This window comes from Petromyzon marinus, unplaced genomic scaffold (assembly GCF_048934315.1).
Source record: "Petromyzon marinus isolate PM22_M1 ecotype Great Lakes invasive population unplaced genomic scaffold, UKy_Petmar_22M1.pri1.0 PM_Scaffold_4, whole genome shotgun sequence".
Lineage (NCBI taxonomy): Eukaryota > Metazoa > Chordata > Hyperoartia > Petromyzontiformes > Petromyzontidae > Petromyzon > Petromyzon marinus.
Genome location: NW_027423390.1, coordinates 716,808 through 734,861, shown reverse-complemented (window position 1 = coordinate 734,861; position 18,054 = coordinate 716,808).

The following is an 18,054-nucleotide window of genomic DNA, read 5'->3' as shown; positions in this document are numbered from 1 at the left end:
GACTCCCTCAGGGTTCAGTGTTAATCACTGAGACTCCCACAGGGTTCAGTGTTAATCAGTGAGACTCCCATAGGGGTCAGTGTTAATCAGTGAGACTCCCATAGGGTTCAGTGTAAATCAGTGAGACTCCCACAGGGTTCATGTGTTAATCAGTGAGACTCCCATAGGGTTCAGTGTTAATCAATGAGAATCCCATAGGGTTCATTGTTAATCAGTGAGACTCCCACAGGTTTCAGTGTTAATCAGTGAGACTCCCTCAGGGTTCAGTGTTAATCAGTGAGACTCCCTCAGGGTTCATGTGTTAATCAGTGAGACTCCCATAGGGTTCATTGTTAATCAGTGAGACTCCCACAGGATTCAGTGTTAATCATTGAGACTCCCACAGTGTTCGGTGTTAATCAGTGAGACTCCCACACTGTTCAGTGTTAATCAGTGAGACTCCCTCAGGGTTCAGTGTTAATCACTGAGACTCCCATGGGGTTCAGTGTTAATCAGTGAGACTCCCACAGGGTTCAGTGTTAATCAGTGAGACTCCCTTAGGGTTCAGTGTTAATCAGTGAGACTCCCTCAGGGTTCAGTGTTAATCAGTGAGACTCCCATAGGGTTAAGTGTTAATCAGTGAGACTCCCATGGGGTTCAGTGTTAATCAGTGAGGCTCCAATAGGGTTAAGTGTTAATCAGTGAGACTCCCACAGGGTTCAGTGTTAATCAGTGAGACTCCCATAGGGTTCAGTGTTAATCAGTGAGACTCCCACAGGTTTCAGTGTTAATCAATGAGACTCCCACAGGTTTCAGTGTTAATCAATGAGACTCCCACAGGGTTCAGTTTTAATCAGTAAGACTCCCATAGGGTTCAGTGTTAATCAGTGAGACTCCCTCAGGGTTCAGTGTTAATCAGTGAGACTCCCATAGGGTTAAGTGTTAATCAGTGAGACTCCCATGGGGTTCAGTGTTAATCAGTGAGACTCCCATAGGGTTAAGTGTTAATCAGTGAGACTCCCATGGGGTTCAGTGTTAATCAGTGAGACTCCCATAGGCTTCAGTGGTAATCAGTGAGACTCCTACAGGGTTCAGTGTTAATCAGTGAGACTCCCACAAGGTTCAGGGTTAATCAGTGAGACTCCCACAGGGTTCAGTGTTAATCAGTAAGACTCCCATAGGGTTCAGTGTTAATCAGTGAGACTCCCTCAGGGTTCAGTGTTAATCAGTGAGACTCCCATAGGGTTAAGTGTTAATCAGTGAGACTCCCATGGGGTTCAGTGTTAATCAGTGAGACTCCCATAGGCTTCAGTGTTAATCAGTGAGACTCCCACAAGGTTCAGTGTTAATCAGTGAGACTCCCACAGGGTTCAGTGTTAATCAGTGAGACTCCCACAGGGTTCAGTGTTAATCAGTAAGACTCCCTTAGGGTTCAGTGTTAATCAGTGAGACTCCCATAGGGTTCAGTGTTAATCAGTGAGACTCCCACAGGGTTCAGTGTTAATCAAGTGACACTCCCACAGTGTTCAGTGTTAATCAATGAGACTCCCACAGGGTTCAGTGTTAATGAGTGAGACTCCCATAGGGTTCAGTGTTAATCAGTGAGACTCCCATAGGGGTCAGTGTTAATCAGTGAGACTCCCATAGGGTTCAGTGTAAATCAGTGAGACTCCCACAGGGTTCATGTGTTAATCAGTGAGACTCCCATAGGGTTCAGTGTTAATCAATGAGACTCCCATAGGGTTCAGTGTTAATCAGTGAGACTCCCACAGGTTTCAGTGTTAATCAGTGAGACTCCCTCAGGGTTCAGTGTTAATCAGTGAGACTCCCTCAGGGTTCATGTGTTAATCAGTGAGACTCCCATAGGGTTCATTGTTAATCAGTGAGACTCCCACAGGATGCAGTATTAATCATTGAGACTCCCACAGTGTTCGGTGTTAATCAGTGAGACTCCCACACTGTTCAGTGTTAATCAGTGAGACTCCCTCAGGGTTCAGTGTTAATCACTGAGACTCCCACAGGTTTCAGTGTTAATCAGTGAGACTCCCATAGGGTTCAGTGTTAATGAGTGAGAATCCCATAGAGTTCAGTGTTAATCAGTGAGACTCCCACAGGGTTCAGTGTTAATCAGTGAGACTCCCATGGGGTTCAGTGTTAATCAGTGAGACTCCCATAGGCTTCAGTGTTAATCAGTGAGACTCCCACAAGGTTCAGTGTTAATCAGTGAGACTCCCACAGGGTTCAGTGTTAATCAGTGAGACTCCCACAGGGTTCAGTGTTAATCAGTAAGACTCCCTTAGGGTTCAGTGTTAATCAGTGAGACTCCCATAGGGTTCAGTGTTAATCAGTGAGACTCCCACAGGGTTCAGCGTTAATCAAGTGACACTCCCACAGTGTTCAGTGTTAATCAATGAGACTCCCACAGGGTTCAGTGTTAATGAGTGAGACTCCCATAGGGTTCAGTGTTAATCAGTGAGACTCCCATAGGGGTCAGTGTTAATCAGTGAGACTCCCATAGGGTTCAGTGTAAATCAGTGAGACTCCCACAGGGTTCATGTGTTAATCAGTGAGACTCCCATAGGGTTCAGTGTTAATCAATGAGACTCCCATAGGGTTCAGTGTTAATCAGTGAGACTCCCACAGGTTTCAGTGTTAATCAGTGAGACTCCCTCAGGGTTCAGTGTTAATCAGTGAGACTCCCTCAGGGTTCATGTGTTAATCAGTGAGACTCCCATAGGGTTCATTGTTAATCAGTGAGACTCCCACAGGATTCAGTGTTAATCATTGAGACTCCCACAGTGTTCGGTGTTAATCAGTGAGACTCCCACACTGTTCAGTGTTAATCAGTGAGACTCCCTCAGGGTTCAGTGTTAATCACTGAGACTCCCATGGGGTTCAGTGTTAATCAGTGAGACTCCCACAGGGTTCAGTGTTAATCAGTGAGACTCCCTTAGGGTTCAGTGTTAATCGGTGAGACTCCCTCAGGGTTCAGTGTTAATCAGTGAGACTCCCATAGGGTTAAGTGTTAATCAGTGAGACTCCCATGGGGTTCAGTGTTAATCAGTGAGGCTCCAATAGGGTTAAGTGTTAATCAGTGAGACTCCCACAGGGTTCAGTGTTAATCAGTGAGACTCCCATAGGGTTCAGTGTTAATCAGTGAGACTCCCACAGGTTTCAGTGTTAATCAATGAGACTCCCACAGGTTTCAGTGTTAATCAATGAGACTCCCACAGGGTTCAGTTTTAATCAGTAAGACTCCCATAGGGTTCAGTGTTAATCAGTGAGACTCCCTCAGGGTTCAGTGTTAATCAGTGAGACTCCCATAGGGTTAAGTGTTAATCAGTGAGACTCCCATGGGGTTCAGTGTTAATCAGTGAGACTCCCATAGGGTTAAGTGTTAATCAGTGAGACTCCCATGGGGTTCAGTGTTAATCAGTGAGACTCCCATAGGCTTCAGTGGTAATCAGTGAGACTCCTACAGGGTTCAGTGTTAATCAGTGAGACTCCCACAAGGTTCAGGATTAATCAGTGAGACTCCCACAGGGTTCAGTGTTAATCAGTAAGACTCCCATAGGGTTCAGTGTTAATCAGTGAGACTCCCTCAGGGTTCAGTGTTAATCAGTGAGACTCCCATAGGGTTAAGTGTTAATCAGTGAGACTCCCATGGGGTTCAGTGTTAATCAGTGAGACTCCCATAGGCTTCAGTGTTAATCAGTGAGACTCCCACAAGGTTCAGTGTTAATCAGTGAGACTCCCACAGGGTTCAGTGTTAATCAGTGAGACTCCCACAGGGTTCAGTGTTAATCAGTAAGACTCCCTTAGGGTTCAGTGTTAATCAGTGAGACTCCCATAGGGTTCAGTGTTAATCAGTGAGACTCCCACAGGGTTCAGTGTTAATCAAGTGACACTCCCACAGTGTTCAGTGTTAATCAATGAGACTCCCACAGGGTTCAGTGTTAATGAGTGAGACTCCCATAGGGTTCAGTGTTAATCAGTGAGACTCCCATAGGGGTCAGTGTTAATCAGTGAGACTCCCATAGGGTTCAGTGTAAATCAGTGAGACTCCCACAGGGTTCATGTGTTAATCAGTGAGACTCCCATAGGGTTCAGTGTTAATCAATGAGACTCCCATAGGGTTCAGTGTTAATCAGTGAGACTCCCACAGGTTTCAGTGTTAATCAGTGAGACTCCCTCAGGGTTCAGTGTTAATCAGTGAGACTCCCTCAGGGTTCATGTGTTAATCAGTGAGACTCCCATAGGGTTCATTGTTAATCAGTGAGACTCCCACAGGATTCAGTGTTAATCATTGAGACTCCCACAGTGTTCGGTGTTAATCAGTGAGACTCCCACACTGTTCAGTGTTAATCAGTGAGACTCCCTCAGGGTTCAGTGTTAATCACTGAGACTCCCACAGGGTTCAGTGTTAATCAGTGAGACTCCCATAGGGTTCAGTGTTAATGAGTGAGAATCCCATAGAGTTCAGTGTTAATCAGTGAGTCTCCCACAGGGTTCAGTGTTAATCAGTGAGACTCCCATAGGGTTAAGTGTTAATCAGTGAGACTCCCACAGGTTTCAGTGTTAATCAGTGAGACTCCAATAGGGTTAAGTGTTAATCAGTGAGACTCCCATAGGGTTCAGTGTTAATCAGTGAGACTCCCATAGGGTTCAGTGTTAATGAGTGAGAATCCCATAGAGTTCAGTGTTAATCAGTGAGACTCCCACAGGGTTCAGTGTTAATCAGTGAGACTCCCATAGGGTTAAGTGTTAATCAGTGAGACTCCCATGGGGTTCAGTGTTAATCAGTGAGGCTCCAATAGGGTTAAGTGTTAATCAGTGAGACTCCCACAGGGTTCAGTGTTAATCAGTGAGACTCCCATAGGGTTCAGTGTTAATCAGTGAGACTCCCACAGGTTTCAGTGTTAATCAATGAGACTCCCACAGGTTTCAGTGTTAATCAATGAGACTCCCACAGGGTTCAGTTTTAATCAGTAAGACTCCCATAGGGTTCAGTGTTAATCAGTGAGACTCCCTCAGGGTTCAGTGTTAATCAGTGAGACTCCCATAGGGTTAAGTGTTAATCAGTGAGACTCCCATGGGGTTCAGTGTTAATCAGTGAGACTCCCATAGGGTTAAGTGTTAATCAGTGAGACTCCCATGGGGTTCAGTGTTAATCAGTGAGACTCCCATAGGCTTCAGTGGTAATCAGTGAGACTCCTACAGGGTTCAGTGTTAATCAGTGAGACTCCCACAAGGTTCAGGGTTAATCAGTGAGACTCCCACAGGGTTCAGTGTTAATCAGTAAGACTCCCATAGGGTTCAGTGTTAATCAGTGAGACTCCCTCAGGGTTCAGTGTTAATCAGTGAGACTCCCATAGGGTTAAGTGTTAATCAGTGAGACTCCCATGGGGTTCAGTGTTAATCAGTGAGACTCCCATAGGCTTCAGTGTTAATCAGTGAGACTCCCACAAGGTTCAGTGTTAATCAGTGAGACTCCCACAGGGTTCAGTGTTAATCAGTGAGACTCCCACAGGGTTCAGTGTTAATCAGTAAGACTCCCTTAGGGTTCAGTGTTAATCAGTGAGACTCCCATAGGGTTCAGTGTTAATCAGTGAGACTCCCACAGGGTTCAGTGTTAATCAAGTGACACTCCCACAGTGTTCAGTGTTAATCAATGAGACTCCCACAGGGTTCAGTGTTAATGAGTGAGACTCCCATAGGGTTCAGTGTTAATCAGTGAGACTCCCATAGGGGTCAGTGTTAATCAGTGAGACTCCCATAGGGTTCAGTGTAAATCAGTGAGACTCCCATAGGGTTCATGTGCTAATCAGTGAGACTCCCATAGGGTTCAGTGTTAATCAATGAGACTCCCATAGGGTTCAGTGTTAATCAGTGAGACTCCCACAGGTTTCAGTGTTAATCAGTGAGACTCCCTCAGGGTTCAGTGTTAATCAGTGAGACTCCCTCAGGGTTCATGTGTTAATCAGTGAGACTCCCATAGGGTTCATTGTTAATCAGTGAGACTCCCACAGGATTCAGTGTTAATCATTGAGACTCCCACAGTGTTCGGTGTTAATCAGTGAGACTCCCACACTGTTCAGTGTTAATCAGTGAGACTCCCTCAGGGTTCAGTGTTAATCACTGAGACTCCCACAGGGTTCAGTGTTAATCAGTGAGACTCCCATAGGGTTCAGTGTTAATGAGTGAGAATCCCATAGAGTTCAGTGTTAATCAGTGAGACTCCCACAGGGTTCAGTGTTAATCAGTGAGACTCCCATAGGGTTCAGTGTTAATCAGTGAGACTCCCACAGGTTTCAGTGTTAATCAGTGAGACTCCAATAGGGTTAAGTGTTAATCAGTGAGACTCCCATAGGGTTCAGTGTTAATCAGTGAGACTCCCTTAGGGTTTCAGTGTTAATCAGTGAGGCTCCAATAGGGTTGAGTGTTAATCAGTGAGACTCCCACAGGGTTCAGTGTTAATCAGTGAGACTCCCATAGGGTTCAGTGTCAATCAGTGAGACTCCCATAGGGTTCAGTGTTAATCAGTGAGACTCCCACAGGTTTCAGTGTTAATCAGTGAGACTCCAATAGGGTTAAGTGTTAATCAGTGAGACTCCCATAGGGTTCAGTGTTAATCAGTGAGACTCCCTTAGGGTTTCAGTGTTAATCAGTGAGGCTCCAATAGGGTTAAGTGTTAATCAGTGAGACTCCCACAGGGTTCAGTGTTAATCAGTGAGACTCCCATAGGGTTCAGTGTTAATCAGTGAGACTCCCACAGGTTTCAGTGTTAATCAATGAGACTCCCACAGGTTTCAGTGTTAATCAACGAGACTCCCACAGGGTTCAGTTTTAATCAGTAAGACTCCCATAGGGTTCAGTGTTAATCAGTGAGACTCCCTCAGGGTTCAGTGTTAATCAGTGAGACTCCCATGGGGTTCAGTGTTAATCAGTGAGACTCCCACAGGGTTCAGTGTTAATCAGTGAGAATCCCTTAGGGTTCAGTGTTAATCAAGTGACACTCCCACAGTGTTCAGTGTTAATCAATGAGACTCCCACAGGGTTCAGTGTTAATGAGTGAAACTCCCATAGGGTTCAGTGTTAATCAGTGAGACTCCCATAGGGGTCAGTGTTAATCAGTGAGACTCCCATAGGGTTCAGTGTAAATCAGTGAGACTCCCACAGGGTTCATGTGTTAATCAGTGAGACTCCCATAGGGTTCAGTGTTAATCAATGAGACTCCCATAGGGTTCAGTGTTAATCAGTGAGACTCCCACAGGTTTCAGTGTTAATCAGTGAGACTCCCTCAGGGTTCAGTGGTAATCAGTGAGACTCCCTCAGGGTTCATGTGTTAATCAGTGAGACTCCCATAGGGTTCATTGTTAATCAGTGAGACTCCCACAGGATTCAGTGTTAATCATTGAGACTCCCACAGTGTTCGGTGTTAATCAGTGAGACTCCCACACTGTTCAGTGTTAATCAGTGAGACTCCCTCAGGGTTCAGTGTTAATCACTGAGACTCCCACAGGGTTCAGTGTTAATCAGTGAGACTCCCATAGGGTTCAGTGTTAATGAGTGAGAATCCCATAGAGGTCAGTGTTAATCAGTGAGACTCCCACAGGGTTCAGTGTTAATCAGTGAGACTCCCATAGAGTTCAGTGTTAATCAGTGAGACTCCCACAGGTTTCAGTGTTAATCAGTGAGACTCCCATAGGGTTCAGTGTTAATCAGTGAGACTCCCACAGGTTTCAGTGTTAATCAATGAGACTCCCACAGGTTTCAGTGTTAATCAATGAGACTCCCACAGGGTTCAGTTTTAATCAGTAAGACTCCCATAGGGTTCAGTGTTAATCAGTGAGACTCCCTCAGGGTTCAGTGTTAATCAGTGAGACTCCCATAGGGTTAAGTGTTAATCAGTGAGACTCCCATGGGGTTCAGTGTTAATCAGTGAGACTCCCATAGGGTTAAGTGTTAATCAGTGAGACTCCCATGGGGTTCAGTGTTAATCAGTGAGACTCCCATAGGCTTCAGTGGTAATCAGTGAGACTCCTACAGGGTTCAGTGTTAATCAGTGAGACTCCCACAAGGTTCAGGGTTAATCAGTGAGACTCCCACAGGGTTCAGTGTTAATCAGTAAGACTCCCATAGGGTTCAGTGTTAATCAGTGAGACTCCCTCAGGGTTCAGTGTTAATCAGTGAGACTCCCATAGGGTTAAGTGTTAATCAGTGAGACTCCCATGGGGTTCAGTGTTAATCAGTGAGACTCCCATAGGCTTCAGTGTTAATCAGTGAGACTCCCACAAGGTTCAGTGTTAATCAGTGAGACTCCCACAGGGTTCAGTGTTAATCAGTGAGACTCCCACAGGGTTCAGTGTTAATCAGTAAGACTCCCTTAGGGTTCAGTGTTAATCAGTGAGACTCCCATAGGGTTCAGTGTTAATCAGTGAGACTCCCACAGGGTTCAGTGTTAATCAAGTGACACTCCCACAGTGTTCAGTGTTAATCAATGAGACTCCCACAGGGTTCAGTGTTAATGAGTGAGACTCCCATAGGGTTCAGTGTTAATCAGTGAGACTCCCATAGGGGTCAGTGTTAATCAGTGAGACTCCCATAGGGTTCAGTGTAAATCAGTGAGACTCCCATAGGGTTCATGTGCTAATCAGTGAGACTCCCATAGGGTTCAGTGTTAATCAATGAGACTCCCATAGGGTTCAGTGTTAATCAGTGAGACTCCCACAGGTTTCAGTGTTAATCAGTGAGACTCCCTCAGGGTTCAGTGTTAATCAGTGAGACTCCCTCAGGGTTCATGTGTTAATCAGTGAGACTCCCATAGGGTTCATTGTTAATCAGTGAGACTCCCACAGGATTCAGTGTTAATCATTGAGACTCCCACAGTGTTCGGTGTTAATCAGTGAGACTCCCACACTGTTCAGTGTTAATCAGTGAGACTCCCTCAGGGTTCAGTGTTAATCACTGAGACTCCCACAGGGTTCAGTGTTAATCAGTGAGACTCCCATAGGGTTCAGTGTTAATGAGTGAGAATCCCATAGAGTTCAGTGTTAATCAGTGAGACTCCCACAGGGTTCAGTGTTAATCAGTGAGACTCCCATAGGGTTCAGTGTTAATCAGTGAGACTCCCACAGGTTTCAGTGTTAATCAGTGAGACTCCAATAGGGTTAAGTGTTAATCAGTGAGACTCCCATAGGGTTCAGTGTTAATCAGTGAGACTCCCTTAGGGTTTCAGTGTTAATCAGTGAGGCTCCAATAGGGTTGAGTGTTAATCAGTGAGACTCCCACAGGGTTCAGTGTTAATCAGTGAGACTCCCATAGGGTTCAGTGTCAATCAGTGAGACTCCCATAGGGTTCAGTGTTAATCAGTGAGACTCCCACAGGTTTCAGTGTTAATCAGTGAGACTCCAATAGGGTTAAGTGTTAATCAGTGAGACTCCCATAGGGTTCAGTGTTAATCAGTGAGACTCCCTTAGGGTTTCAGTGTTAATCAGTGAGGCTCCAATAGGGTTAAGTGTTAATCAGTGAGACTCCCACAGGGTTCAGTGTTAATCAGTGAGACTCCCATAGGGTTCAGTGTTAATCAGTGAGACTCCCACAGGTTTCAGTGTTAATCAATGAGACTCCCACAGGTTTCAGTGTTAATCAACGAGACTCCCACAGGGTTCAGTTTTAATCAGTAAGACTCCCATAGGGTTCAGTGTTAATCAGTGAGACTCCCTCAGGGTTCAGTGTTAATCAGTGAGACTCCCATGGGGTTCAGTGTTAATCAGTGAGACTCCCACAGGGTTCAGTGTTAATCAGTGAGAATCCCTTAGGGTTCAGTGTTAATCAAGTGACACTCCCACAGTGTTCAGTGTTAATCAATGAGACTCCCACAGGGTTCAGTGTTAATGAGTGAAACTCCCATAGGGTTCAGTGTTAATCAGTGAGACTCCCATAGGGGTCAGTGTTAATCAGTGAGACTCCCATAGGGTTCAGTGTAAATCAGTGAGACTCCCACAGGGTTCATGTGTTAATCAGTGAGACTCCCATAGGGTTCAGTGTTAATCAATGAGACTCCCATAGGGTTCAGTGTTAATCAGTGAGACTCCCACAGGTTTCAGTGTTAATCAGTGAGACTCCCTCAGGGTTCAGTGGTAATCAGTGAGACTCCCTCAGGGTTCATGTGTTAATCAGTGAGACTCCCATAGGGTTCATTGTTAATCAGTGAGACTCCCACAGGATTCAGTGTTAATCATTGAGACTCCCACAGTGTTCGGTGTTAATCAGTGAGACTCCCACACTGTTCAGTGTTAATCAGTGAGACTCCCTCAGGGTTCAGTGTTAATCACTGAGACTCCCACAGGGTTCAGTGTTAATCAGTGAGACTCCCATAGGGTTCAGTGTTAATGAGTGAGAATCCCATAGAGGTCAGTGTTAATCAGTGAGACTCCCACAGGGTTCAGTGTTAATCAGTGAGACTCCCATAGAGTTCAGTGTTAATCAGTGAGACTCCCACAGGTTTCAGTGTTAATCAGTGAGACTCCAATAGGGTTAAGTGTTAATCAGTGAGACTCCCATAGGGTTCAGTGTTAATCAGTGAGACTCCCTTAGGGTTTCAGTGTTAATCAGTGAGGCTCCAATAGGGTTGTGTTAATCAGTGAGACTCCCACAGGGTTCAGTGTTAATCAGTGAGACTCCCATAGGGTTCAGTGTTAATCAGTGAGACTCCCATAGGGTTCAGTGTTAATCAGTGAGACTCCCACAGGTTTCAGTGTTAATCAGTGAGTCTCCAATAGGGTTAAGTGTTAATCAGTGAGACTCCCATAGGGTTCAGTGTTAATCAGTGAGACTCCCTTAGGGTTTCAGTGTTAATCAGTGAGGCTCCAATAGGGTTAAGTGTTAATCAGTGAGACTCCCACAGGGTTCAGTGTTAATCAGTGAGACTCCCATAGGGTTCAGTGTTAATCAGTGAGACTCCCACAGGTTTCAGTGTTAATCAATGAGACTCCCACAGGTTTCAGTGTTAATCAATGAGACTCCCACAGGGTTCAGTTTTAATCAGTAAGACTCCCATAGGGTTCAGTGTTAATCAGTGAGACTCCCTCAGGGTTCAGTGTTAAACAGTGAGACTCCCATGGGGTTCAGTGTTAATCAGTGAGACTCCCACAGGGTTCAGTGTTAATCAGTGAGACTCCCTTAGGGTTCAGTGTTAATCAGTGAGACTCCCTCAGGGTTCAGTGTTAATCAGTGAGACTCCCATAGGGTTAAGTGTTAATCAGTGAGACTCCCATGGGGTTCAGTGTTAATCAGTGAGGCTCAAATAGGGTTAAGTGTTAATCAGTGAGACTCCCACAGGTTTCAGTGTTAATCAATGAGACTCCCACAGGTTTCAGTGTTAATCAATGAGACTCCCACAGGGTTCAGTTTTAATCAGTAAGACTCCCATAGGGTTCAGTGTTAATCAGTGAGACTCCCTCAGGGTTCAGTGTTAATCAGTGAGACTCCCATAGGGTTAAGTGTTAATCAGTGAGACTCCCATGGGGTTCAGTGTTAATCAGTGAGACTCCCATGGGGTTCAGTGTTAATCAGTGAGGCTCCCATAGGCTTCAGTGGTAATCAGTGAGACTCCCACAGGTTTCAGTGTTAATCAGTGAGACTCCAATAGGGTTAAGTGATAATCAGTGAGACTCCCACAGGGTTCAGTGTTAATCAGTGAGACTCCCTTAGGGTTCAGTGTTAATCAGTGTGACTCCCACAGGATTCAGTGTTAATCAGTGAGACTCCCACAGGTTTCAGTGTTAATCAGTGAGACTCTCACAGGGTTCAGTGTTAATCATTGAGACTCCCTCAGGGTTCATTTGTTAATCAGTGAGACTCCCATAGGGTTCATTGTCAATCAGTGAGACTCCCACAGGATTCAGTGTTAATCATTGAGACTCCCACAGTGCTCGGTGTTAATCAGTGAGAATCCCATACTGTTCAGTGTTAATCAGTGAGACTCCCATAGGGTTCAGTGTTAATCAGTGAGACTCCCACAGGGTTCAGTGTTAATCATTGAGACTCCCATAGGGTTCAGTGTTAATCAATGAGACTCCCATATGGTTCAGTGTTAATCAGTGAGACGCCCACAGGGTTCAGTGTTAATCAGTGAGACTCCCACAGGGTTCAGTGTTAATCAGTGAGACTCCCTCAGGGTTCACTGTTAATCAGTGAGACTCCCATAGGGTTCAGTGTTAATCAGTCAAACTCCCATAGGGTTCAGTGTAAATCAGTGAGACTCCCACAGGGTCCATGTGTTAATCAGTGAGACTCCCATAGGGTTCAGTGTTAATCAATGAGACTCCCATAGGGTTCAGTGTTAATCAGTGAGACTCCCACAGGCTTCAGTGTTAATCAGTGAGACTCCCACAGGGTTCAGTGTTAATCAGTGAGACTCCCACAGGGTTCAGTGTTAATCAGTGAGACTCCCACAGGGTTCAGTGTCAATCAGTGAGACTCCCACAGGGTTCAGTGTTAATCAAGTGAGACTCCCACAGTGTTCAGTGTTAATCAGTGAGACTCCCATAGGGTTCAGTGTTAATCAGTGAGACTCCCACAGGGTTCAGTGTTAATCAGTGAGACTCCCACAGTGTGCAGTGTTAATCATTGAGACTCCCACAGGGTTCAGTGTTAATCACTGAGACTCCCACAGGGTTCAGTGTTAATCAGTGAGACTCCCATAGGGTTCAGTGTTAATCAGTGAGAATCCCATAGGGTTCAGTGTTAATCAGTGAGACTTCCACAGGGTTCAGTGTTAATCAGTGAGACTCCCACAGGGTTCATTGTTAATCAGTGAGACTCCCACAGGGTTCAGTATTAATCAGTGAGACTCCCATAGGGTTCATTGTTAATCAGTGAGACTCCCACAGGGTTCAGTGTTAATCAGTGAGACTCCCATAGGGTTCAGTGTTAATCAGTGAGACTCCCTTAGGGTTTCAGTGTTAATCAGTGAGGCTCCAATAGGGTTAAGTGTTAATCAGTGAGACTCCCACAGGGTTCAGTGTTAATCAGTGAGACTCCCATAGGGTTCAGTGTTAATCAGTGAGACTCCCACAGGTTTCAGTGTTAATCAATGAGACTCCCACAGGTTTCAGTTTTAATCAGTAAGACTCCCATAGGGTTCAGTGTTAATCAGTGAGACTCCCTCAGGGTTCAGTGTTAATCAGTGAGACTCCCATAGGGTTAAGTGTTAATCAGTGAGACTCCCATGGGGTTCAGTGTTAATCAGTGAGACTCCCACAGGGTTCAGTGTTAATCAGTGTGACTCCCTTAGGGTTCAGTGTTAATCAGTGAGACTCCCTCAGGGTTCAGTGTTAATCAGTGAGACTCCCATAGGGTTAAGTGTTAATCAGTGAGACTCCCATGGGGTTCAGTGTTAATCAGTGAGGCTCCAATAGGGTTAAGTGTTAATCAGTGAGACTCCCACAGGGTTCAGTGTTAATCAGTGAGACTCCCACAGGGTTCAGTGTTAATCAGTGAGACTCCCTTAGGGTTCAGTGTTAATCAGTGTGACTCCCACAGGATTCAGTGTTAATCAGTGAGACTCCCACAGGTTTCAGTGTTAATCAGTGAGACTCTCACAGGGTTCAGTGTTAATCATTGAGACTCCCTCAGGGTTCATTTGTTAATCAGTGAGACTCCCATAGGGTTCATTGTCAATCAGTGAGACTCCCACAGGATTCAGTGTTAATCATTGAGACTCCCACAGTGCTCGGTGTTAATCAGTGAGAATCCCATACTGTTCAGTGTTAATCAGTGAGACTCCCATAGGGTTCAGTGTTAATCAGTGAGACTCCCACAGGGTTCAGTGTTAATCATTGAGACTCCCATAGGGTTCAGTGTTAATCAATGAGACTCCCATATGGTTCAGTGTTAATCAGTGAGACGCCCACAGGGTTCAGTGTTAATCAGTGAGACTCCCACAGGGTTCAGTGTTAATCAGTGAGACTCCCTCAGGGTTCACTGTTAATCAGTGAGACTCCCATAGGGTTCAGTGTTAATCAGTCAAACTCCCATAGGGTTCAGTGTAAATCAGTGAGACTCCCACAGGGTCCATGTGTTAATCAGTGAGACTCCCATAGGGTTCAGTGTTAATCAATGAGACTCCCATAGGGTTCAGTGTTAATCAGTGAGACTCCCACAGGCTTCAGTGTTAATCAGTGAGACTCCCACAGGGTTCAGTGTTAATCAGTGAGACTCCCACAGGGTTCAGTGTTAATCAGTGAGACTCCCACAGGGTTCAGTGTCAATCAGTGAGACTCCCACAGGGTTCAGTGTTAATCAAGTGAGACTCCCACAGTGTTCAGTGTTAATCAGTGAGACTCCCATAGGGTTCAGTGTTAATCAGTGAGACTCCCACAGGGTTCAGTGTTAATCAGTGAGACTCCCACAGTGTGCAGTGTTAATCATTGAGACTCCCACAGGGTTCAGTGTTAATCACTGAGACTCCCACAGGGTTCAGTGTTAATCAGTGAGACTCCCATAGGGTTCAGTGTTAATCAGTGAGAATCCCATAGGGTTCAGTGTTAATCAGTGAGACTTCCACAGGGTTCAGTGTTAATCAGTGAGACTCCCACAGGGTTCATTGTTAATCAGTGAGACTCCCACAGGGTTCAGTATTAATCAGTGAGACTCCCATAGGGTTCATTGTTAATCAGTGAGACTCCCACAGGGTTCAGTGTTAATCAGTGAGACTCCCATAGGGTTCAGTGTTAATCAGTGAGACTCCCTTAGGGTTTCAGTGTTAATCAGTGAGGCTCCAATAGGGTTAAGTGTTAATCAGTGAGACTCCCACAGGGTTCAGTGTTAATCAGTGAGACTCCCATAGGGTTCAGTGTTAATCAGTGAGACTCCCACAGGTTTCAGTGTTAATCAATGAGACTCCCACAGGTTTCAGTTTTAATCAGTAAGACTCCCATAGGGTTCAGTGTTAATCAGTGAGACTCCCTCAGGGTTCAGTGTTAATCAGTGAGACTCCCATAGGGTTAAGTGTTAATCAGTGAGACTCCCATGGGGTTCAGTGTTAATCAGTGAGACTCCCACAGGGTTCAGTGTTAATCAGTGTGACTCCCTTAGGGTTCAGTGTTAATCAGTGAGACTCCCTCAGGGTTCAGTGTTAATCAGTGAGACTCCCATAGGGTTAAGTGTTAATCAGTGAGACTCCCATGGGGTTCAGTGTTAATCAGTGAGGCTCCAATAGGGTTAAGTGTTAATCAGTGAGACTCCCACAGGGTTCAGTGTTAATCAGTGAGACTCCCATAGGATTCAGTGTTAATCAGTGAGACTCCCACAGGTTTCAGTGTTAATCAATGAGACTCCCACAGGTTTCAGTGTTAATCAATGAGACTCCCATAGGGTTCAGTGTTAATCAATGAGACTCCCATATGGTTCAGTGTTAATCAGTGAGACGCCCACAGGGTTCAGTGTTAATCAGTGAGACTCCCACAGGGTTCAGTGTTAATCAGTGAGACTCCCTCAGGGTTCACTGTTAATCAGTGAGACTCCCATAGGGTTCAGTGTTAATCAGCGAGACTCCCATAGGGTTCAGTGTAAATCAGTGAGACTCCCACAGGGTCCATGTGTTAATCAGTGAGACTCCCATAGGGTTCAGTGTTAATCAATGAGACTCCCATAGGGTTCAGTGTTAATCAGTGAGACTCCTACAGGCTTCAGTGTTAATCAGTGAGACTCCCACAGGGTTCAGTGTTAATCAGTGAGACTCCCACAGGGTTCAGTGTTAATCAGTGAGACTCCCACAGGGTTCAGTGTCAATCAGTGAGACTCCCACAGGGTTCAGTGTTAATCAAGTGAGACTCCCACAGTGTTCAGTGTTAATCAGTGAGACTCCCATAGGGTTCAGTGTTAATCAGTGAGACTCCCACAGGGTTCAGTGTTAATCAGTGAGACTCCCACAGTGTGCAGTGTTAATCAGTGAGACTCCCACAGTGTTCAGTCTTAATCAGTGAGACTCCCATAGGGTTCAGTGTTAATCACTGAGACTCCCACAGGGTTCAGTGTTAATCAGTGAGACTCCCATAGGGTTCAGTGTTAATCAGTGAGAATCCCATAGGGTTCAGTGTTAATCAGTGAGACTTCCACAGGGTTCAGTGTTAATCAGTGAGACTCCCACAGGGTTCATTGTTAATCAGTGAGACTCCCACAGGGTTCAGTGTTAATCAGTGAGACTCCCATAGGGTTCATTGTTAATCAGTGAGACTCCCACAGGGTTCAGTGTTAATCATTGAGACTCCCATAGGGTTCAGTGTTAATCAGTGAGACTCCCTTAGGGTTTCAGTGTTAATCAGTGAGGCTCCAATAGGGTTAAGTGTTAATCAGTGAGACTCCCACAGGGTTCAGTGTTAATCAGTGAGACTCCCTCAGGGTTCAGTGTTAATCAGTGAGACTCCCATAGGGTTAAGTGTTAGTCAGTGAGACTCCCATAGGGTTCAGTGTTAATCAGTGAGACTCCCACAGGTTTCAGTGTTAATCAATGAGACTCCCACAGGTTTCAGTGTTAATCAATGAGACTCCCACAGGGTTCAGTTTTAATCAGTAAGACTCCCATAGGGTTCAGTGTTAATCAGTGAGACTCCCTCAGGGTTCAGTGTTAATCAGTGAGACTCCCATAGGGTTAAGTGTTAATCAGTGAGGCTCCCATAGGGTTCAGTGTTAATCAGTGAGACTCCCTTAGGGTTTCAGTGTTAATCAGTGAGGCTCCAATAGGGTTAAGTGTTAATCAGTGAGACTCCCATGGGGTTCAGTGTTAATCAGTGAGGCTCCAATAGGGTTAAGTGTTAATCAGTGAGACTCCCACAGGGTTCAGTGTTAGTCAGTGAGACTCCCATAGGGTTCAGTGTTAATCAGTGAGACTCCCACAGGTTTCAGTGTTAATCAATGAGACTCCCACAGGTTTCAGTGTTAATCAATGAGACTCCCACAGGGTTCAGTTTTAATCAGTAAGACTCCCATAGGTTCAGTGTTAATCAGTGAGACTCCCTCAGGGTTCAGTGTTAATCAGTGAGACTCCCATAGGGTTAAGTGTTAATCAGTGAGGCTCCCATGGGGTTCAGTGTTAATCAGTGAGACTCCCATAGGGTTAAGTGTTAATCAGTGAGACTCCCATGGGGTTCAGTGTTAATCAGTGAGACTCCCATAGGTTTCAGTGGTAATCAGTGAGACTCCCACAGGGTTCAGTGTTAATCAGTGAGACTCCCACAGGGTTCAGGGTTAATCAGTGAGACTCCCACAGCGTTCAGTGTTAATCAGTAAAACTCCCATAGGGTTCAGTGTTAATCAGTGAGACTCCCTCAGGGTTCAGTGTTAATCAGTGAGACTCCCATAGGGTTAAGTGTTAATCAGTGAGACTCCCATAGGGTTCAGTGTTAATCAGTGAGACTCCCTTAGGGTTTCAGTGTTAATCAGTGAGGCTCCAATAGGGTTAAGTATTAATCAGTGAGACTCCCACAGGTTTCAGTGTTAATCAGTGAGACTACCATAGGGTTCAGTGTTAATCAGTGAGACTCCCTTAGGGTTTCAGTGTTAATCAGTGAGGCTCCAATAGGGTTAAGTGTTAATCAGTGAGACTCCCACAGGGTTCAGTGTTAATCAGTGAGACTCCCATAGGGTTCAGTGTTAATCAGTGAGACTCCGACAGGTTTCAGTGTTAATCAATGAGACTCCCACAGGTTTCAGTGTTAATCAATGAGACTCCCACAGGGTTCAGTTTTAATCAATAAGACTCCCATAGGGTTCAGTGTTAATCAGTGAGACTCCCTCAGGGTTCAGTGTTAATCAGTGAGACTCCCATAGGGTTAGGTGTTAATCAGTGAGACTCCCATGGGGTTCAGTGTTAATCAGTGAGACTCCCACAGGGTTCAGTGTTAATCAGTGAGACTCCCTTAGGGTTCAGTGTTAATCAGTGAGACTCCCTCAGGGTTCAGTGTTAATCAGTGAGACTCCCATAGGGTTAAGTGTTAATCAGTGAGACTCCCATGGGGTTCAGTGTTAATCAGTGAGGCTCCAATAGGGTTAAGTGTTAATCAGTGAGAC